Source organism: Zosterops lateralis, assembly GCF_965231275.1.
Source record: "Zosterops lateralis genome assembly, chromosome: 4".
Taxonomy (NCBI): domain Eukaryota; kingdom Metazoa; phylum Chordata; class Aves; order Passeriformes; family Zosteropidae; genus Zosterops; species Zosterops lateralis.
In genome coordinates, this window is record NC_139765.1 from 1,484,992 (window position 1) to 1,509,118 (window position 24,127).

A 24,127-nucleotide genomic window follows, 5' to 3' on the forward strand; every position below is an offset into this window, starting at 1 on the left:
TGACCTGAAGCCTTCAGTAGAATGGAAAGATGATTTTACACAACAACTTTTATTATACAAATCAATATTTTAATACCAGTTATGATTATATTGTGAAGTAATCTATAAACCAGCGTTCCTACCAGTTTAAATATTTTTTCATCTAAGTTTAGTTTTTCTCTATTTGCAGCACATAAGAAAACCTTGTGTTGTTCAGTACATTGCTGAAATTGAATTATACATCTCTAGGTTTTTCTCTCTTTTCTACCAAGTCCTAAAAAGAAATTAGATTGGTGTGAGAGGGTTTTTTTCCTGGATGTTAATAATTACCTTCCCTATAGTTACAAACATCTCATAATTTGTTCCAGAAATTAGGATTAAAGTTAAACAGGCTGTTTCTAATTCACTTTTAATTTTCCTTTAATGTCTTTTAAGAAATAAAAAAACTAGAGAATGGGTAAGGTATTAGACATCACATCTACCTGTCTTGATGGGTTATCAAAATAACTGCTAAAAGCTCTAGATTTCATCAGTCAACCCTTTAGGTTTGGTGTGGAATGAAGCTCATTAGATCTAAGAAATCTGAAAACAATTTAATTAATACTCGTTAATTGGGGGAAGTTTTTTCCCATTCAGAGCCTTGGCTCTTGCTCTTTTGTGACTGGAATCAGAGCTGATATCCCTCTGATGAAAGCTTGTCTTTAGTGATGATCAACACACAAAAAAAGCATTAACACCTTGACCTTTTTGCCCTCCTACATCAATGACTTCCATGCTCAATTTCATGACAGAATACCCTTGTGCCTTCCTTTATTGTTCGTGCCTTTACTGAATGATTTCTTGCCTTTACTGAATGATTTCGTGCCTTTACTGAATGATTTCTTGCCTTTACTGAATGATATCTTAACATTTCTTGCTGGTTACATCCAACTTTGTGCCCTGAGCACTGTTAGTGAGCAACGCTCTGTATTTTATTGTGATCTGGTTGGGCTTTGGTACATTTTTGTGGTGACCTGGTTTGTTTCCTGCTCGTGTTTCAGGTCAGTGAGGAGCTCATGTTTTGGCCAAGGTTATTGTGTCACTTGTCTTTTCTCCACCATGAAACAGCTGGCCCCTAAGGCCATAAGATTTATTTAATTTAAGAATTTCCATCTCTCCTTAATGCCTTTTTTTTTTTTTTTTTTTTTTTCCTGAGACCATCCTCTGGAGACCTTTCCTGACAATCCTTTGGGATTGCTGGTGTTGCACTCACTCCCTTGAGATCCATTAATTTGACTTTCCTGTTCTGCTGCCTTCCTACTCTAGAAAAAGGAATATTTCCCATTCCTATTAAAAGTGGGAAAAGGAAAAACTCTGAATACTTTTATCTTTTCCCCTACAAGAAATGCCACCAGGTTTTCCTTGATTTAACACAGAAGAGATTATTTGTTCACATCACCTTCCTTTCTCAGGTGCCCAAGTTCAGAGGTCAGAGATGGGAATAGTTGATGGGAAATCATGGAATGTGTGTAGTGTGGATTCACTTTCTGCTTTGAGTCACATTCCAGCAGTGCCCCTTGACTGAATATTCAATTTAGGCTTTTAATTTTGGTGTCCAGAGTTTGGCATTGTCTTTGTTCCCTTTCAGCTTTAATGCTGCATTGAAATGTCTCTTTAGGACAGGAATATGGAAGAGCTGAAGGTGAGAAATGTGATCTGGGAGGTCACAATGCACTGAGCAATTTCCTGCTTTTCTGGCTGATAAATTATTGTGTCTTCAGCGTGCTCTGGCATGCAGCAGTGATGGGAGATTGTCCAGAGCTAATAATCAGGATCTCCTTGTTTAGACTCTTAGAAAAGTCTTTTTTAAAAAAAAAAGTTCTTATCTCTTTGTTGGTTTTTATTTGTGTTTTGTCATAAATGGAGAAAGCTCTTAGTGAGAGTGATCAAGTTAAGAGGCAATTTAAGAGAAGAAAAATAATCAGCACCATTTGCAGTGACAGATTTTCCTGTGCATCTCAAAAAAAAAAGTTAATGGGATGTTTCAAAATGCTTAAAAAAGGAAAGCTGCCTTTTCTGTCATAAATCTGAGATCTTTGTGTCACCTCTGGCTTTGCACTGGAGATCCCTCAGCCTTTCTGCATCAGGAAATTCACAATTTCCCACTCTCTCTGTCCCCTGTATCTCCCATCCTGCAGCCAGGACCCCCAGAGCAGAATTCCAGGCTGGTCCATCTTCTATGAGTCCCTCACCACACAAAAAAAATGTTTATTTTAAATGAAAAATTGGCTGGCAGGATCACAGGAGCAGCACAGTTACCTTGCAGAAAAACATTGAAGAGAATGAACTTAGCCCTTCAGCTTTAAACCTGCATTATTAATTACTTGAGTTTGATTATTTGCACCAAAAACTATTAATTCTTCTCATTCTGGAGGGACTGGGACTGTTTTTTGATGGCAGATGGAGCAGGAATTGTTCCATGGCCAAACCAGAGGCTGGAGGTTGGTTGTCTCCTCTTGAGTGTTTGTAGTAGTAAAATGCTTTCCCTTCCTCAGTATTTTGTGGTGTTTTATCTTCTTTTTGCCAGAATTGGCATTAAATGTGTGAGAAGGTTATTTTTTGCTTGGACTCAGATGTTTATTAATTTTTATCTATAGTACAGTCTCACAAGTTGTGAGTTCTAGAGCACTTCCAGCTCACAAACTAAAAATGGAGTTGTATATCTCTCTACAAGGCCTTTTAATGATAAACTGAATTAAGAAATTAAGAAATTACAATTAAATTGTTTTTACTTTTAACCCAATAACCAACCACCTGTGGCCCATAATGAAGACCTTTCTATCCAATTACAAAATACTACTTAGACTCCCGAAGAAGGTGGTGAAAAAGGAGGACTAACCTCTGCCTTAAAACTTCTTCTCTCATCTCTTCACTGCAAAATGTAAGGCTCCCTTTTGGTGTTTTAATTCAATTTAAGAGTTTTCTTGATTTTTCTTAACTGTTGGAGACATTTGTGCTTCAAGATTCCCTTATTCTTGCTTTAGGGATTTACTTCACCCAATCCATGACTGTTTCAAGGTCAGTTTTAAGTCATCAAATTAATGTAGATGCAGTGGAACATCTCATATACCTACAATTTTTAAAGAAGCTTTGAAGCTGATTTCAATTAAATCAGTTTATTGGGAGAGGCCAATTTAGCAAAGACTTTTTTTTCCTCCCCAATATTTTTTTTTTCCCCTATATCAACAAGGTATATCCCAGTGAGATTGGTGACTCCAGCTCTGAGACACTACAGCACGTTCTGTAGTTTTCCACTAGGAATACCATGGAGCTAATTAATTTTTCCATGAAAAATTATATTTATATACATAATATATATCTCTATATTTATATCTAATCTATATTATATATTTTATATATATATTTTTTATTCATTAATATTTCCATGAAAATTATATTTTTAAAATAAGTGGGTTCATCAAAACCAAACCAGTTCACATCACAAGTTAGTTTGGATTAATTTTTCAAGACAAATATTTTTTGGGGGAAGAAGAAATTTTCCTAAATTTTCAATACATCCATTTTGACCTTTTTTAGGTTTAAAAATAGTTCTTTTTCTCATTTCAAGATGACCTTTCCTTTAGAAAGCTAAGCTAATTATCATTAAAAAACTTTCCAAAACTAAAAAAGTTTAATATTTAATAGTTTAAAAAATCTGAATGGATTTTTTATTTTTTTTTTTTTTTTATTTCTTCTGGGACAGAAAATTAAATTTCTGCACGGCCACGGATGTTGAGTGGCACGGGAGATAAAAGTGTGCATTTGAGATATAATTCAGGGTTTAGTGGGGGTTTTATGGTAAGAATCTTCCATGTTTTTTCCATTTAATTACATAATCTGGGGAAAAAAAGAACATGTTGCTCCACGATAAGATAATTAGTGCAGCCTTTAATAGTTGTATTTATAGTTGTAGATCAGGCACCCTTTTAAACCTGACAGTATTTCCTTCAGGAAAAAAACCTGACCCCTAAATTGGGAATTATCTTTGCCAGAACTGCATTCAAGAACCTTTTTACTCCTCTTTTCTCCCACTTCTCATGAGATTTTCATGTGTGTTCAGGCTGAGGACTGAAGTGCTCTGCTATTATATTATATTATATTATATTATATTATATTATATTATATTATATTATATTATATTATATTATATTATATTATATTATATTAATGTTTTGAACAATTCCTACGGGAGGTCCAAAAGAAGATCTCGTATTCTGCAAAGCATCAGGAAGATGTGCAAGTGTTTATTGCAGAAAGAGCTTTTCTAAATGAACTCAGCTCTCTAACAGCAAATGCCACAGCTATTTTTGTTAGACTCTCCAAAATCTTTATATTTCTTAAGGAACATCTGCCAGGGCAAGGGCTGGGCTGAGTTTTCCAAAGCACTTTATCTAGAAAATATAAAATTCCTTTAGCCCATCAAGCCATGGGTACTCAGGCCTTGTATTTTCCTACCAGGGTTCAATATCCACATTGTGTTTAGGGTTGTTGTGTGTTGATCCCACCACTCAGAGCTTTTTCTTCCTTGCTACAGAGTTAATTGAAGTTGTAAATTCCTCAATACTTAGCGCAGGCGGAAGTTCTTCATCAGTTGAGCCTCTTTGTAGTAGCAACTCATTTTTCTTCTCTCTTCAGGATCAGTGCTGATAACTTATTCCCTACCTAAATATCAGCCCTGATATTTTATTCCTTTTGTTTATCTGTGTCTTTTTCTGTAGCTCTGTTTGTGATGGGTGTGGAAATTCACCAGGGGAGTTTTGAGCGATGCTCAACTGAAGAACTGAAATTATTCTCATAAAATCTGTGCGTTCTTCACTGTGTTTATTCTGCACAAACTATCCAGACTCCTCTTTTCTCAGCAGGTTTTTTTAGCTCCTTGAAGCCTCTGAGCACTAAATTCAGGTCCAAGTCTGCTCAAGAGTCTTTGAGTCTTTTTGTTTCTTGCGTCTCTCTAAATCTTTGTGAAATGTGAGATAAAAACTCAATTTCTGACCTCTTTTTGTGGATGTTCACCACTATTCATGTCCCAGAATTCTGCACCCAGGCTGTGGAAAGTTTATTTTGGCCATCTCTTTAAAAACCTCAATGCTACCCTTGAAAAGTGCCCATTTCCCTTGACTGGGAGATGCACAATGGGATTACTCTTGTGTGCTGAACTATCCCATGGGTCAAAAATTGCAGGATTAATAACAATCTCTAGGTGGGTTGATTCCACTTTTGTATCTTTATATGTATTTTTATTTGTATATTTATATATATTTATATGCATTTTGTATATTTATATGTACTTTCATATTTTTACTATTTAATATATTAATATTTTATATTTTTATTCTGCACATATTCAGTGTAAAATCGGACACTGCCACGACAGTGCCCAATCATTTTGGGCCGATTGATTGAAGCACATGTAGCACAAAATATTGATTTTTCCAGAGTAGATAAGCTGGAACTGATCTTAAAATATGAAATAAATAGGGGATAGTCCCTTCCTGTATTTTCATTGAAAGTTACACTTGGTGTTAAGCCTGAAGCTAAAATTGATAACTGTATAGATAAGAGATAAGAGTCTAGATAAGAGTCTAATCTGTGGTTTGGAGGGTCCTGGGAGTAGGAGGAAGGGATGGGGGTGATGAGGAGTGACAGTAAAGGTCAAAAAAAGGGTGGGGAGGAAGAGGAGGAAGCAGCTGCTGTGAAGTTTCCCCTTTCAGTGATATGGTTAGAACTCATGGCTGGATATTCTGGCTCCTCGTTCCCTCAGACAAGCCTGACTTAGGGAGTTGAGCCTCATTTCCTTATCAGCTGCAGCACATTAGCACTGATCTCCTAAAATAAGGACAAAACCAATGTCAGGTAACAACAGGACACACCAAGATTCTAAGTCAGTGTTTACTGTTCTGAATTTTTTGTGGATATCATTGAGGTCCTCACTGTCCCAGCAGCTCCTCTTCACTCCTCCAGCACTGATAACCTTGACATATTTATTATATAAGGGAGCTGAAGTCAGGTATTTTCTCCTGTCTAATCCTTGCCAGTTGTTCCATTTAGGTGTCCCTGTAACTTCCCATGGGATGGTTTATGCATTGAGGAGCTCTGTGATGGGGCAGGCACAACAGCAGGTGAAGCATTTATAATGTTAAAGGAGCCATGGAAGTCTTTGTAGAGACATGAAATAATCCAGTAGAAAAGTCCATTGCATTTATTTGGGGTAGATAATAATTCTGAGTGTGATGTGGCAGATGATTTAGGAAAACAGGTAGAGGAGGACCTGCTGCAGTGAGACATTTAATGCACAAACAGCTCCTCCATCACCAGTGCTGCTTGTGACTGATCCCTGCATTCCTGAGGGCATCCCACAACTGAGCAGCTCCAGAAATCATCTCATCACATTTTTGTTTCCGAGAGATGTGAGATGCCGTGAAAAAATCTCACTGAAAAAAATTAGGTGCCAGGCTTGCAATTAAGTTGGGTTTGTGTTCTGGGATAAGGCACCCAACTTCCCTGAGCCTATGTTCAATCATCCATAAATGAGAATATTCCTCACACATCTTCCAGCCTGCTGAAATGTTTAATTAATTAGAGTCTCAAAACTGTTCTGGGTGATGCAGATAGGAGGCACAGTAAAGTGCTGCTATTATTTCTTAACACCACCTATCCCTTCTATTTTATTTGTAACTGTTTAAATAAAAAAAAAACTCTTTGCTGCAAGGTATTTTATTCTATCACCCTATTCTAGCCTTCCAGCCAGAAAAAAAAAAAAATAAAAATAGCTGAGCCAGACATTGAAACGTTTACAGACACTTTTTTTGGTAATTGCTGCAGTTAATAGAAACTCCAGTCGCTCCAAGAGAAGTTTCAGTTTATGGCTGTGTTTGAATTTAACGTGCCATGAAACCATTCTGACAGGCACAGAGCCTGAAGCTTTTGCTGCTCAAACCTTTCCCCATGAATCTGAGAACCTTAATGAGAAATGAAGGCCCCGAGCTGAGGATCTCACAGCAGGCTGTTGCTGTAAACAGAGCAGAAAATGCCCCCAAAGGTGAGAAATTCTCTTTAAAAGATCACTCTGCTGTGGAGATGGAGCAATGCCAGGGCTGCCATTGGTGACCAAACCCTTTGGAGGTGTTTTTAGCAGCCACCAAATGATAAAGAAGGAAAACCCTACAGCACTTTGGGATATTTCTGTACCAAAGTAAAGCTCCTCCACTACTGGATCCTCTATTTCCTGGGAGTTTATTTAATTCTGTCACCCACCAGCACCTTGTTTTCCCTCTGAAGTGCACACTGATGGCTGTTGGATGTATTGGTGATGATTTTTTGGAGCAGTGTTAACTCTGGGCTCACTTCTGATAATAAGGAATATTTGGGATTAAGGTTTGACCTCCTCTTCACCAGGGGAACTCATCCAAAATCTATTTCTGGTATTTGGGTTATTTACAAAGAGAGACTCAGTGCAATGCAGCAAACTCAGCCTGATTTTTTGGTTTGTTCAGCTCCTTCACAAAGTTTGCTGTGACATTTTTTTTTAGAAGGGTGGTTCTACCAGCCCAGGTATTTTGGTGTGGCCATGAGCTCCTCATCCCAAAAAACATCCACACTGTGTTTTTCCAGAGGGAGAGGTGAAGTTTTCAGACAGGTTGAGGAGGAAAAAGGGTTGGATACAAAATGCTGGTTTATTTTTTAACCTCTGTTACTCTGCACGAATAGATCTACGTAGTAATATTGTGGAATTAAAAATTCATGCACTGTTAGGACGTGTCATCTCTCAGAGCAGCAGCAAAACAACGTGGACTGGGTGCAGATCTGATTATTGTTAATTTAATGAGGGTGCAGAACCTGTAACTTACCCCTGCTGTTTTGCAGCAGAAACATTGGGAGTGATTCTGGCTTTGCTAAATGAAAATGTTTAACAAAACACACACACATTTATATTTATAAAAATCCACACAATTATCAACACACAGAAATACATAATTTAACGTGTACTAAATGCATATGAAAGATCTGGAGAGAGAGACAATTATTTCATATTTGTGCTGTTGTTGCCAAAACTGCACGAACAGTAAATTAAACAATGCTCTCTGATCGCTACTGTAATCAAATTGAGTGTAAATATTTTGGCAGAGACTCTTGATTTCTCTCAACAATTATTAGTCAAAAATATATTTGCTCTTTGACTGAAAAGCAATTTTCATGTAATGTCACCAAATTTAGTTACCTCAGGGCACCTTTTCAGTGTTAGGGATGTGTGTGTGCATTATGTCAACTGTAGAAGTCCCAGCTGTTTTTAATAAATTAATGTGAATTATTTAACAGCTGCTTGAATCTTTGTACCTGCCCTACCTGGTTGCTCAATGTGGAAAAATCCTTCTTGCTCCATAATCTCTTTAATTTTGTGCCATGGAGGGGTAGATTTGGGAGAAGAGAGAGGTGTAAATAATTGTCTGGAAAAGGATTTGCAGTCCATCCTGATTTCTTATTTTTGGGATTTTTGTGTCCCATACACTCATGTCCTGTTTGCTTTGAATGCAGATGACAGAAAAATTGCCCACTGACATTTTGGGTGATAAAAATTAAAATTTATTAATGGTGACCTTCAGCCAGAAACTGTCCCTGTGCCTGGGGCCTTGGTCTCCCATTTTCCCTGTTCCGGAGCTGAATTCCAGAATTTCCTCAGACTGCCCTTGACTGTTTTCAGGATTGAGATGGTTTAATTCAGATGACAATAACATATAATCTCCTCTTTCTGTCCTCCTTGCCTCTCTGAGCTGCTTGTCAGAGCAAGAGAGCTCATCAAAGACATTTGAATTCTTGTTGTCTGGTATAGCAAATGGAAAGAAAAGGGCCCCCCAAAAATGTTTGCAGCTATTTTTGACAAATGTGTGGCAGAAATAAACCCAGATCCATTTATTTTTGTGAGATATTTCTTGTGCACAATGAAAGTTTACAGTTAAGTCACTATTACCAGAGGCTGTGGTGTCATGAGTAGCATCTTTATCTTTTTGAGGAGAGAGGAATGAATTCAATAAATCAGATTACCCATTAGTTGGGTGGAAGATTGGTTTTACAGGTTGTTTTTTTTTTTTTCTCCTAAAGACAGAAAAAGGGGGTTTGGGAGATGGTGGGTTTTGAATACCTAAGAAAAGAGTCATGACTCACCTTGTTCTTGCTCCTGAGTGTAACCTGGCAAGCAGAAAGGACATTCTGCTGGATTTAGTGACACTGGGTGACAATTTCCCATAAATTCCATGTATTTAAGAGAGGATCCTTTTAGCCTCATGATAGAAGTTGCAGGAATTCTTTTGGAGGATCTCTGGGGTTTTACATGCTGCAGTTTCAGGGAGTTGGCAGGGGGCTGGTCTGCCAAGAAACCTTAAAGTGAGTAAGATGACAACTAAAATGGAATGAAAATGCCCTTTTTTCTGTTCAGCAATATGAGTTTCTTAACAGGTGAGGCAGAATTGAAGCTGGAAAGTTTCAGGAGTCTTTACAGGCAGAGAGTTTCTATTTTACCAGGTTTTGTGATGTGGAATGGACACTCTAAATAACATTAGCAGGGCATCTCCAAGAGCAAATAAACCAAACAGTTTGACCTTCCATCACTTCACCAATGGGAATGGAAGGATGTTAATTTGGAATTCTGCACAGAGAAATCACGGAGCTCTATATAAAACCCTTTGTTAGCAGCAAACACGGAGCAGATGCCACTTTGTTTGTTACTGGTGACACCTTCAGCAAGCAGAGAAGAGCAAACAGATTTTCCCCGTTCCTGCAGGGACCCACAGAGCAAAGTGCAGATTTGACACGTGTGTGAGAGAGAGAAATGAGTGATCCTCATCACTGGGAAATGCTGAGAGGAGCAGGGTGGGGTCTGTGAGTGAGGAGAAATGGAGGGGAGAACATGAAGCCTGAGCTCTGGCAAGGAGGAAGAATTGTAAGCTAATTGCAGGAAAAGGGGTTTTCTTCTTCAAAGCTGTAACAGGATGACTCAGGAGAGGATAAAGCAGTTGGGGAGATCAAATGTAAGCTGAGAAGTGCACTGTGGAAAATAGAAATGCTGGGGCATCCCCAATTATTTCTATGGCACACCAAAGGTGTCCTTGCTTTTTCCAGGGTATCCTGAGAAGGATGAGCAGTGAGAGTTTGGTTTGGAACCCTTTCTGCTTTGGCTTAGAATCCTTTTTGTTTGGAATCCTTTCTGCTTTGGTTAAGCTCAGCCCATTCTCTGGGCCCTTAAAACACAGGCAGGTTGCCTGGAACTTGTGGGCAGGAACTCACTGGCAGCCTGAATGAAAAAAATACATGATTTGGTGTCAGGCTGGATGTCCTGGCTTGGGTGAAAGGAAGGAAACATAACATGCAAATAAAGTAAGATTTTTTTTTTTTTTTTTTTTTTTTTTTTTTTTTTTTTTGCAACATGCAATTCAACCTGTATGGAAATGTGTAAATAGATTAGAAGATGGGACTTGTGTTTGCATAGAAGTAGGGATTAGTATAAAAGTATCAATGTTAGCTCTTTGTGTTTTAAGGAATTTGTAGCTGGCATCAGGAAGGAATCCTGCTTGCATGCAGCTGGTTTATGTTACCAAGTCTTTGTGGAAGTCAAGGATTTAGATTTAAATTTTTCTATAGGTCTTTTCTGGCTTTTGCATAGGGAGTAGCTGGCCTTGTTGCTGGAGTGTTGCTGTCTGTATTAGCTGCTATTCTGGAGAAAGAAAAACTTAGAAACTTAGAGCAAAATTTGGGAATAATCACTGGAGCCAAGTCCCCCAGTCCTGCAGTGAAACCACAGAATAATCCCTTTTACAGGCTGGTGAAACCCCATCTTACAACACCTCTCCCTTACTTGAGAGGCTGTTGGAGGATCTCCATTCTTTTCTGGTTAGAAATCATTTTTTTCTAATTCCTGTTTGAGATCATAGGCATGAGCTGGTTCTTGAGCCATGGAGCCCTTTTAGTTAAACAGCTCTTTTCTCTCCCTTGTGTCCACCATGGTTTGTGTAGGGACAGCAGTGACATCCCTGTGGTGTGATGTGATTTCTGGATAACAGGTGAAGGGAATCCTGATAAAATCTTGCATTTGGCTGGAATAGAATAAGTTATTTGAAGATTTATCAAGTCTGAGGGTTGACCTGCAACTTCTCAGAGTGGCTTCATGATAGAGGGACGACTTCTCTGGATGTGCTTTGTAAAAGAAAAGGGTTTAATAATGACAAAAGTAATAAACAGTATAGAACAAAGACATATAAGTTGAACATAGTGCAGAGAACACCTTACACTGTTAAGGCAGTACAAAAAAAGGGATTGAGCCCTTCTGGGCAGTCTTTTTTTTTTGTTCTTGATGGTCCAGGTGGGCTTTTTGGCCCCTTGCCCAATGGAATAGACACCAGGCTTTGAGATGCATTTCCAAAATCCAGTTAATGCCCCTGTGCTGACTCTGGGCCAATTACAATGAGAAGGTTATGGAAAATTCTAGTTTAACTTCCTTATGTGTTCAAAGGTGAGCCAGAATTCTTTTTCTTATATAGAAACACCTGGTCTGGTGTGGAAGGGCTTTACTGCAGGATCCCACACAAACCTGCTCTGGAAGGAGTGGGAATGTCTTCCCTTACATGAGAAAATGATGTAGCCCCATGTTCTGGAGCTCTTGGAGGGGTTTGAAGTGATACAACTCTGAGTGTTGATGGAGCCCGTGTTTATCCCACCCCTCTCCTCAGAAGGGATGAGTCATTTCTGCTGCGCCCAGCCAGGCCTGGGGCAGCTCCAAGGAGAGAAGTGATGCTGGGGGGATAAAGTCACTTCTGTCGTGCTGCTCTACTTGCCCAGTCCAAAAACAGTTTCTGTTTGTGAGAGGACCTGTACACTTGATAGGAGATCCTCCTCCTCCACTCCTGATGTGGAATCTCAGCCCTGGGGTGGGATGCAGCAATTTTTAGCAGAACTTTTTATTGAGAACTGTCACTATTGTATTTGGGATGGCTGAATAACAGCACAGACTCCAAACCTTCTCAGAAGGCAAATCTCACAGTTTATTAGAAATCACATCTTTCATAGACTGTTTTGGGACAGCTGGACATGACTGGTGCTCCAATTAACACCCCTCACCATCATTGGATTAGAATTGAATTAGAATTGAATTAGAAACAACACCCCTTGGTAAACAAGTCAACAAATGCCATAACACCAGGTACAAAAATTGTTTTAATTCCTTCATGAGTTTTCTCACAGCTTCCCACACCAGTGGATGGGAAAGTTGTTTGAGGCTTGAAAATTCCTCTCTGACCAGGCTGTCAGCATCCACAGAGAACAAAGGAGGTGAAGATGAAGTTTTAAAAGAGCAAAAGTGTGTTGGAGAAGATGCTGGGCCGGCCATGGTGCCTGCCTTGGCTCTGAGACCTGGGAGCTTTTCTCTGTTTTTGTCATTTTTTTCAGTGAACTTTGCATTCCCTCAATATTGTCTGTCATCCCTGGTGGAGCAGGAAAAAGCCTCAGTGGCAGGGCTGGGCCTGCTTTCCTTTCCTTTAGATTAATTTAGGCTTTGGGATTAAATGACAGCTCTCATCACTTTCAGCAGGCGCTTTGTGACAAGGCAATTTATGGATGCATTGGCATTATATGATTAGGACAAGCAGAGTAAATAACAAATGAGAGCGGTGATTTGTTTTGATATTTAAACAGATCCTCCTCCAAATTCAAAGTTCAGGCTGTTTTCATATACAGAAATACATTCTATTTATTTATTGGTGTGCCTTTCAAGGGGAACTGCTGCCACACAATCCTGAACACAAAATACAGAATATTCAATATCCCTGTGAAGTTTGCTCTGTATTTCTGCAAAACCAGATAAAGGTTAGAGTTCAAACAACTCTTTTGGTGTTTCCATCTCACACCAAACGTGCTGATAAATAAATTTCAGGTTCTGGTTAATCTCCAGCTATCGTGTCAAACTGCAGGTTTGCAGCTTCTCATAATTGGGCATCTTAACCCAACTGTGCTGGAACTATTTCCCTTCTCCAAAAGTAATTTCAGTAAATTTGAAATACTCAAAAATTGTGTGTTAAATTAGACAAAAATAAAACACGGGAAGAACAGGAGCAGAACATCCCACCATTTTTTTTTCCAGAGTTTTGGAACAGAATATTTTGATATTTCTTCATTATGAAAAGTTCGTTTTGTTTTCAACAGCTGCGCTGATGTTATAAAACAAAAAAAGATGAAAGATTTTTGCTTGGTGTGAAGAGAAAAGGATTTGTTTCATTATTCTGGGGGAACATTCAAGAGCTCTGAGGTTCTTTGCTTCTGTTGAGTGTGTGGTTAAGTGTTGCAGAATTGGATTGTTCTGTGTAGCTTTGTACAAGCTGAAGGATGAGGGAGATGAATGGGAAATTCCCAATGTTATGTGACCTCACCTTCACAAATCCATATTTTTATTTCTCCTCTGGACGGTAATTTGGAAGGAAGAGTTTGGCATTAGGTGCTGTAGGTGCACATATTGTTGAGCACAATCAGTGAATTGTCACCTCCTCGTGCCTGATGACAGGTTGGCTGCAGCTCTGGGTAATTTCCAGCAGCTTCTTCTAGAAAGGAGCTCTCCAACTACCAACCCAAAACAAATAATTGGAATTAGAAGCTTGTGAAGTTGTCAGGGCTGAAGGTAAAACATGTTCACCCACCTAAGAACACACCATCTTCTCTGGGCATATTTTGAGCAAATCCTGCCCCTGTCCTTACTGAAACAAGTCCCTCAAACGTGGCATTTCTTTGACTCGTTTTGCATTTCCAGGGGCAGATATTGGAGCAGAGTGTCGTTCTCACTTTGTCATTTTCTGTAAGAACAATTCTTGGGTCTTCTCTTGCCTCATGGGAGACCCTGTAGGGGTGTAATTTTTCTGCTCTCGCTTTTGTTTTACGTGTTGTGCTAATTTCCTTGGGTTTGAAAAAGGCTGATTGGTCTATTAATCTTCTGCTGGTTTATTTGTCTCAAACCTTTAAGGATGAGATAAAGAAGCAGGTTTCTCTATTTAATACAGTAAATTAATGTAGTAAATGGGTGTAAGTTTGAACAAGGGCTCAAATAAAAATAAAAAGGTTAATGACAGACTACTACCAATTTAAAAAAAAAAAAAAGGGAATTTTGATGGAGGGGAATTAAATATATAAGAATAGAAAAATGAAATATCACAACAGGGCTAAGGCATCACACCCAGATGACTGCACATGTTTGCTGCAGATGTCTGCAAAGGTCACCCAGACTGCCATGCAAAGATCCAGAGTTCTGTGATTCCAGTGCACTTGTGCTGATTCATAGGTTAGAATAACTTCCCTGAAATTTCTTGAGAACCCTGCAAGTGATGAATCCTTTCTTAAAAGCATTCTTTTCCTCCTAGATAGCTCTGATGTGAGACTCTCTGGCAGACTGATGTTTTAACCCTTGTTTGGATTGTCCTGATTTCTCTCCTGTTCAGTCTTGTTAAAAAATCTTGACTTGGTTTGCAGCTGTAGAACTGGGCAGCAAAAATCATCTTGTTGTTACAGGGCAGTGTGAACCCTGGGGTGAATTAACTGGATACATGCAAATTCTGTTGATGGAGAAATAATAATTTCTCTGTGCTGGGGTGAGGATTTTACAGTTCACTGTAAAAGTGGGATTCATGGAAGGTAAGGTAAGGGAAGGAAAAAAAATCTGCCAAATTAAAAAGTTCCCTGATGGAGAAAAGATGTAGAATTGATGCATAAACAACCTAAACCACAGATATCAAGATTCAATAATGCTGTTAAGGATGCAATACTATGTATGTTAGTACCTGCTTTTCCAGAGTTTAAATGCAAGGGATGATGTTAAAACTCACCCCTTTTTTTTTTTTTTTTAATTGATTATTTTTTGTGCTTATCTCTTCATCATAAAACGTAAATCCCAGCCTAAAGCTCCTTGACAGGCTGGGTGATTTCTAGGGAAGATTTTTACAGGAGATGGGTGAATTGGTGAACTTCACCCCCTGACCCTCAGGGGTTATTTTGGGTTTTGCAACCAAAAACCCCTCCAGTATTTCCTGGTATCCCTCTCTAAGAGCTGGCACAGCTCTCCTGCCCTGGAAATATTATCCTTATGCAGGTTAAGCATATGTTTATTCAAATTCTCAGGAAGCTGTGGGTTGGAGGATGCATTTTTTTTGTCCTGCCTAATCAAGGTTTTTGCTGCTGCTGGTGCTGTGTGTGGTGGTTGGAGACACTCAGGCAGTGGGACATCCGTGCTGGAGGGGACAGTGTGGGTGTGCTGATGGAATTAGCAGGAGGTACTCTACAGGCTACATCTCAAGGGGCTGGAATTAAAATGTTTTTTATTATCGCACAAGAGCAAATGAGTTGAAATGGGTGTGCTACTTATAGAGTTCATGTTAGGATTTCTTATTAACCCTTTTTCACGGTGCTTGCTGCATTATGCTTTTTTTTCTTTGTGAAGAGAACAATTGGGTACAGTTGTAAATATTAATTATATACATATATATGTATATACATATATATAATATATATGTACATACATATATAATGTATGTACATACATACATATATAATATTATATATATAATATTGCATATATTATGCATATGTATAATATACATATATAATATTACTATAAAATATTATATATTTTAGATATAATGTTATATATTATATTATTATGCATTATATATTATATATTATACTTTATATATAATATATATTATATAAAATTTTATATTATCTTTTATACTTAATTATGTATATTATATTTTATATATTGATTTATTATTTATGTGAATATTAATTTTCTAATTATATCGTATATAATTTTATATATTGAAATCAAAATCACGTTTGAAAACATGCACACAAGGAGTTTTGCATCCATTGTTATCATCTAATTCTTTTCCTTTTAATGTATAACCACCATCCCAAACTTAGATATAGAATATAAATCTGGACCTTTCCATCCAAGTTAATTTCTGCTTTTGGCACTGCCTTGTTGAAGTCAGATTTGCAGTAGCTGTGCAGAATGTCACGGGCCATGCACAGATGCCCCCAAGGCTCCATTTGCCCAAGAAGAAGCTCCAAATGTCCCTGCAGATCTGGGTAGGTGTAAACAAGTGACAATCTCTGCACACATAAAGGGAGAGCATTTATGGGTGGTGTGAAAATGGGATTTTCTGGAGGCTGGTAGGAAATGGGATCTTTGGACACTCTCCTGAAGGCAGCACCATCCCTAAGCTGAGTTTACATCTTTTATCTCTGTGAAACCTCACTCCAGATTTCTGGATCCTTTTGCTGCTGTTTAAGTGGTTGCACTGAAAATCTTTCTCTGTTGTCCTTGGTATTAATTATCCTCCTGTGTCAGCCAGAGCAGGGGGCTCTGCATTTCCCCATCCTCTGAGGAGAAGCAAGTCCTGCAGCAGGAATGTGCAGGCAGAAACAAAGCAAAAACTTTGCCTTGGCTGCTTGATGAGAGGGCTGATCCAAGAGCCAAATCCTGTTCTTACTCCATTAGTAAATAATAATCTCATGAACCTTATTTTCCCTACCACTGGCTAGTTTTAAGGGACTTACTTTGGGTAGCATCTACATCAAAAAATGATTAAAATGTTGCACTGTGTGTGTTCTATACTATCCCTACTCAAGATAAGATGTTGTGATTTGTAAGTGGGGAAATGTGTGAGGCTTTTCTGTAAATGTGATCTGGGAGCAAAGCTGGGGCTGCTCTTGGTTCAAGCTGATGGATTGTTCTGAGACACAACTAGGCTTTGATTCACAGTTTTATTGCAAGTGCTTATGGTACAGAGGAATCCAAATAAATGTCCTCCTCCCTTGTATTTTAACTAAAATATTTAATTCAGACTCATCTGGTATTTTTTCATGATTATTTTTAGTGCGTTTGACTTTCAGGCAGCTGCTTTTCACAGTGTTTTACTAGTCCAGCTAGTCTGGGGTACAGAGTGAACCTCTCTGCAACCAGCTGCTGTTGCTGAAGACACACAATGACCCACAGCTTTGATCATGTTAAATGACATTTCTAAGTGCTTGGGGACATTGTAACCAGGCCTGGGTTTCAAAAAAACCTTTCATTTTCTGTTTTCTACCTGATGTGATAGGCTTGGTCTGTTTTGGTCCTTGATTAGGCAGATTTCCTGCCATGGCTGGGAGCAGTGTGAGCTGCAAAGCCTCCAGCCCTGAGGCTCAGTTTTAGGAGAGCTGCAGGTTGGATGCTCCTTCCCAACCCATGGAGCTGCTTGTCTCCTGCCACTGATGCCTCAAGTTTTATCTTCCATGTATTTCAGGTTCTGTGGTGCCCAGGGGTGCAGCTCTGAGCTCACAGTCAGTGTCACTCAGCTCTGCACACAGCAGGGACACAAAACAAATCCTTTTCCTGCTGCACACCAAGGACAACTCTCAGCCCCAAAAGCACAAACAAGGCTGGGCTGGAGGGAGGAACAAGAAGGATGGGACCTCCCAGCCTGGAGCTGGGATTGGACAATTCAACCCCAATGTGCAAACAGACCAAAACTTATAAACATTTAAGACTTTGTGACCATTTGTCCATTTTGTGCCCATTTTGGGTCCACCTTGGGTGTAGCCCTGGTCAGGCTCTTGTCCTGCCCAAGGTGGATCCTGGAGACCTTTCAATAAATCCCTACTTTATTCTCCAGCTCTGTCCAGTCTCTCTCTGCTTTTAATCAGAGCTGAGCTGTGCTTTTGATAGTTCTGCTGCAGAGGATGCTGTGAGATTTTATAGATCCCGCAGGTGACTGTGTGGAAAGCATGTTGTGTGTGTGTTTTGTTGTTCTCTGTACTCCTAGAGAAGTTTGGCTCTGTGCACTGGGACTGTTTAACAGAGAATCCTGGAGTTTATCATTATTAAGAAAGGAAGAGGTGCTGCTCAGGCTGATCCAGGCAGAGTTTTGATGTGGTTTCCCACCAAAATAACAATCCTGGTTCATGTAAGTCAGGCTGGTGCTATAAAGAGGAATAAATATTGTTCAAAAGCTGTGTAGGAACAGCTCAAAATGAGGAGAATCCTTTCCATCCTCACTCTTCTTGTGTCTGTAGTTTGATGTTTGAACCCATGCCACGTGTGGTAGGTTCATTTTTTCTCCCTGTCACAGCTATTCCAAAGGAGGAATAATTTGAGTGAGCAGCCACGAGTCCAGATGGAGTGTGCAGGTCTCTAAAAATAAAACCTGTGGAGCTGAGCTTGCTATTTTAGCCCCAACAAAAGAGGTTCAAACGTGAGCAGTTGTAGTAAAAGTACATCTTTAGGTGCTTTTCTTCATCACTCATACCTCCAACAAATGCCTCAGGGTTTTTTTTTTTTTATTGATTTATACAAGGTCAGCAGTTTTATGGAAAGCCAATAAGCCACATCTTGCCACAACCATGTTTCTTGGCTTCTGTGCAGTCAAAATTTAAACTTTGTGCCCACATGGAATTTTTTTTTTTTTTTTTTTGAGCAGTTACATACATATGCAATGATTTAAAAAGCTCTCCCACAGAGGGTTTCGTGTTTGTATTATTGTTTTGTTTGTGCTGGTAGTAGTAGTAGCTGACTAAAGATACATCAGTGTCTTTTAAGGAGGTTTGTCCTTTCTGCACATATGTTTGTGCATGCATAACTATATAAGTTTTATTTTATTTTATAATTCTTAGGCTATTTATGTCATTGCATCTTCACACCTAGCCTGATTTAAAAGTATTCTAAATTATTTCCCACTGTCATTTTTCAAACTTTGAATAATAGCCATGGAATTCTTGAAGGATGCTTTAAAATTGTGGATTTCTTTACCCAGTAGTGCAAAAACCCCCAGCAAATCAGCTTTCCCAATCCCCCAAAAATCCAGATTCAGTTACAAAATCAGCAACTGGAACTTGTAACTCCACTCTGCAGCACACAAAGGGATGGTTTTGCAGATGGAAGTGATTAAGCAATAAAATGTATTTGCAATAATGGAGCGTGCTAAGGTTACATAAGTTCAAAAACACACAGTAAAAACAGATTGTCATTTGCCTCCTCGTAGAGCTGACCCAATTAAAGATGCTCACTGTGCTGCATCACAGGAGCAGTCCTCTCCACTTATCTGCTTTTATTTATTTCTCTGTTATTTTTCTCCCTCCTTGTTCAATCTATCAGTTCTTTCTATTCCATGTTGGCATATCCCACCTTTGCCTTCACTCTTGTTTTCCCGCAGGAGGTTTTTTTATTCCTTCTCTGTGGTTTTCTGAGAAGGGATGTGCAGAAAATACAAAGCCTGGTGTGCTTCACCCCAAAGTGCAATCCAGGCTGATTTACGGAGCAGGGAGTTGGGAATATTGTGTGTTGATGGATATGAAGGTTTGCCCTTTGCATTTCCTCCAGGAATGTCCAGACAGCAGATGAATCAGTGAGTGTGTGGAGGGCAGGCTCATTCCATGATAAATCACACTTTTTCCTTCCCACTCAAGTAATATAAAAGGACCTTTCTCCCCCAGCAGGGGTGAGGCAGGTGGGAATTCTGGGGCTGAGGAAGATGTCTTGTTCCTGACTCAGGATCTCTGCTGGGGACAGGAGGTTCCTGATGCCACAGACACTCTTATTGCATCACAGCTGGCCTGAAAAACTCATTTTTAACTGGGCTGCAATAGTGGAGGACATAAAAAAGTCTGTGTGAAGCTGCTCAATGAAGTTTGCAGTTAACAAGGCAGGACCAGCCCACTGAGGAGGGGGGAGATGTAAAGAATTACATTTAGATTGCCTTCCCCCAGCTTGTTTCATCAAGAGTGATTATCTGACTGCCCTCTGTCTCCTTACTGCACAGGAGAAAAATAAAAGTCAGGGGAGCACAAGTGGGATAATCAGCAGAGCTGCTTCTGCATGGGATGGTTGTGCTGTGTTTTCACATGTGCCACAGGGTGGGAATCCAGGGGAATTGTCATCTGCGTCTTTTCCTGTGCACAAATCCTGACGGGGTTATGTGAAACTAGCAAAGTGACAGGGCAAGGCTCAAAGCAGGAACAAAAACTTGGTTTTGAGCATGTCCTGGGGGATATCTGTGGAACTCCTTCATGCAAGTGTCATGGATTTTAAGGAGTTCACAGAAGTTTAAGAAAGGCCTGATCCAAATGTGTCTCTTCTTGGTTATAGAGACACTGATCAGTCACCCTGATTTGTACAGCAGTGGCTACAAATTTTCTAAGTTATGGGATATTTTTTTTAAATTTATTTTTTTTTTTTTTAATTTTATTTGATGAGGTTGCTGGAGAATGAGAAAATTTGACTCTGCCCCTATTCCTCATGATCCTGGTTCTCTTCTCCTTGGGTGTCTGGCTCTACCTTTGCAGATTTCCACATGTAGAGTGCAATTCAGCTGCTTAAGTTTAGGCATGTTTTTGTCATGAGTGCCCAGAGTATCCTGCCTGGCCTCCAGGAGAGCTTGGCTCTTCATTTAGGTCCTTGGCAGACCTGCCAGCCCAGCAGGGCTGCCTCAGAAAGTTTTTCATGTTTTTCAAAATGTGTCTGTTGAGAAAACTGAAACTTGTCCTTAAAATGTGTTTTGTTTAGCAGTTTTTAGTGCATCTGCATTTGGACTGTATGCTTTGAATTCTTTATTTCCTTGAATTCCTCTTCTTTTTATGAATGTCACCTCCTCTTCATGCTCTCCCCTCTTCCCCAACCCTGTTACTGTGGTTGTTCTCCATCCAAAAGGCATTTTGGAGTATGGGGAGGTGCCTTCACTTAAATGAGCCTGTGGATTGTGTGGTGAGCTCTGTGTGTGCGCCTGGGAGCTGCTGGCTGACACCTCCCCAAGAGCTGAATTACAGAACAAAAGAAAATCATTTTTAGCCTCCCTACATGCCCAATAGCTATGCTGCAGTTGGGATAGTTCATCAATGAAATCATCCTCCAGTAACGGTTGTTTGGATGGAATCAGCTGCATCCCTGGACTCTGCCTTTTCTTGGGAGTGAATTTAGTGCTCTGAGTAACTCACTGTGTTCTGTGCTGGTGGTTGGGACCAGTGTCAGCCCCACCACCAGAGCTCAGGGTAGCCAGGAGCTGAAAAATGAGGTTTATTTTTTGATAGATTTAATAAAAAATTAAGACAATTAGGAGATAAAAAAGCAAAGTACAGCTGGGTGACTTGGCATTCAGCTAAGTCCACACCTGCTATATTAGAGACATTTGTTAAATACCCTTTTTATTGCATCAGTTTGATGAATATTTATATTTTTCTATAAATTAGTTTTCATACTTTAGGAACTGTTTTGGATGGTTTCTCTTTGGGTCTGCTTTTTTAGAGCCTGTGTGTTTTGTGGCTTTGTCTTCATTATCACTTCTAGTTTGGGCTTTGGTTTATAGTTTTTTCAGATGGGAGATGCTGATAGTTGGTGTGTCAGTAGTAGAGTCTTCTTTATGTGTTCACTGGGTGTTATCCTGACTAAATAGACAGTTTAAGCAACTTCTATATCAACTACTAGCACTATGCCTAATTTTCTTTACTGACAGCAAAAATAAAAACTTATATCCTTACCACAATGTTATTAATCATACAGCACACACCTTGCAAAAAGCCAACTTTATAATATACATTTATAACAGGCACCAAAATGGCAAAGCAGTTTCTGAATCCACATCACCCAAAGCAGCTCTGAACCCACCAAGGAATGGGTTAAAAAGCTGAACCAAGAGAGAGTGACTGTGTGTAATTCCTGCACAGCCACCCACAGCCCCAGCCCTAAAGGGAAAGCCTCACATCTCCTTATTTGGGGATCTTTTCCTGAAGAAAGTGGTCAGGATTTTGGCCTGTGTTCAGGCTGTGTGTGAGCACAGAGCTGTCACTTCTCTCATTTCAGGAGCTCTGGGGGTCAGGACAGCTCAAACCCTGCTTTTAGCAGCACAGTTCACTCACAAAGAAACCTGAGAGGAATGAGCTTTACTTTTCTTTGATACCCACAAACCCTGTTTGTGAATATTATGTGAATATTATAAATTTCCTGCTCCAGCTCTCCTGCCTAAAATTATTATTGCATTCTTCCCTGATTATTTTTTTTTTCTCTTCCTGCTTTCCAGGCACTGGCACGACAAAACCCACCCATGCACTCAAGGCAGCACAGCTGGCAATGCCCATGAGCACAAGAGTGTCTGAATGTGCAGTGGGCTTGGGATTATTATTTACATCTCCTTTTATGGGGATCTCTGCCAGTGTAGTTTTCTGGTGATTCATGTTTTGGCTGAGGTTTGAGTCTTTTTTCAGCTTTTTTCATGAAAAAGGCTGTTGGGTTTAGTGATATTTGGCTTTTTTTTTTTTTTTTTTTTTTTTTTTTTTTTTTTTTTTTTTTTTTTTTTTTTTTTTTTGCCTGGAGCTGTGCAGTGCTGGGTGTTGCACTGGTAGGAAAAGGCAGGAGTGGCTGGGGAGTGCAGTCAGGGCCACAGCCCTGCCCAGGAAAAACAAGGTTTACTTTCCTGGTGAACTTCAAAAAATTTAATAAAAAGATAATAGGAGATAGAACTAAAGTAAAGGGTTAAAATGGCTGGGTGATTGGCATTCAGCCACAAGCACATCTTTCATCTTTGGAGGTGCCTTTTAAATACTTTTCTTATTACATTAGCCTGATGCTTATTCATAGACCTTTATGCGTATTCATATTTTTCCAGGAATTGTTTAGCACAGACTCCTTGGGTCTGCCTTTTAGAGCATGTGTTTCTTGATTGTGGTTTTATTATCACCTTCAGTTTGTGCCTTGGTCCAGACTTTCTTCAGATGGGAGATGCTGATAGTTGGTGTATCAATAGTAGAGTCTTCTTTATACGTTCACTGGATGTTATCCTGACCAAATTGACAGTTCTCTAATAACTATATCAGCTATTATTACTACTCTAAGTTTTAAATAGCAGAAATAAAAGCAAACTTATTTTAACATTACACACACAGCATTCACCTTAATCTTTGTGAAAAGCCAACTTTATAATACGTATTTATAACAATTTCCCAGTGTCTGCCTTTTTAGAGCATGCCTGTTTCTTGGTTGTGGTTTTATTATTACTTTTAGTTTGGGCCTTTGTCTATACTTCATTCAGATGGGAGATGCTGATAGTTGGTATCAATAGCAGAGTCTTCTTTACATGTTCACTGGATGTTATCCTGACCAATTTGCAGTTCTCTAATAACTATATCAGCTATTATTACTGCTATGTCTAAGTTTTAAATAGCAGAAATAAAAGCAAAGTTATTTTAATATTATACACACAGCATTCATCTTAATTTTTGCAAAAAGCCAACTTTATAATACGTATTTATAACAATTTCCCAGTGTCTGCCTTTTTAGAGCATGCCTGTTTCTTGATTGTGGTTTTATTATCACCTTCAGTTTGTCTTGGTCCATACTTTTGTCAGATGGCAGATACTGATAATTGATTTATCAATAGCAGGGTCTTCATCACATATTCACTGGATGTTATCCTGACCAAACAGACAGTTTACTCATAACTATATCAGCTATTATTACTACTCTGTATAAGTTTTAAATAGCACAAATAAAAGCAAACTTATTTTAACATTATAGCATTCATCTTAATCTTTGCAAAAAGCCAATTTTGTAATACATATTTATAACAATTTCCCAGTGAGTGGCAAACTCTGGGTACCCCCTGCAGCATGAACCCCATTGCTGTTAGAGCTGCAGCCACAAGCTTTTATTCCCTAAATGAGATTGCAGCTGGATCCTGCCCCCTGTTGTCTCTTAGGATCCTGTGGTAAATCCTTTCTGCCTCCAGCTACAACTTCATTTTCCCAGCAGAGGTTTAAGGCAGTGCAGGAGAGCTGCAGGCAGCTGCAGAGTGATGCAGTGGGGCCCAGCTGCAGCCCTGCAGCTCCACCAGTGAGCAGGAACCTTCAGCTTTCCTTTTCCCACTGCTGATGTAACTTCTTCATCCCTTTGGAAAGGACTTGGATTAATTTCTGAGGGATTGGACTCTGCTCATCAGGCTGTCTGTGACCCCTGACAGGCCTCTAATGCTGCAAAGCCAGACTTGATTAATCATTAGGCTTTTAAAGAAGATTTCCAAGCCTGGCTGCCTGGATTATCTGCAGCCCTTGCCAACTCTGACAC

At 39.3% G+C, this 24,127-nt stretch overlaps 1 protein-coding gene across 18 annotated transcripts in view; it reads left to right on the forward strand.

The window, feature by feature from the left end:
* CACNA1C (calcium voltage-gated channel subunit alpha1 C) overlaps positions 1-24,127 on the forward strand; it is a gene marked incomplete at its 5' end in the record, with an annotated part of 450,110 nt that overhangs the window by 202,567 nt on the left and 223,416 nt on the right. The window lies entirely within an intron of this gene.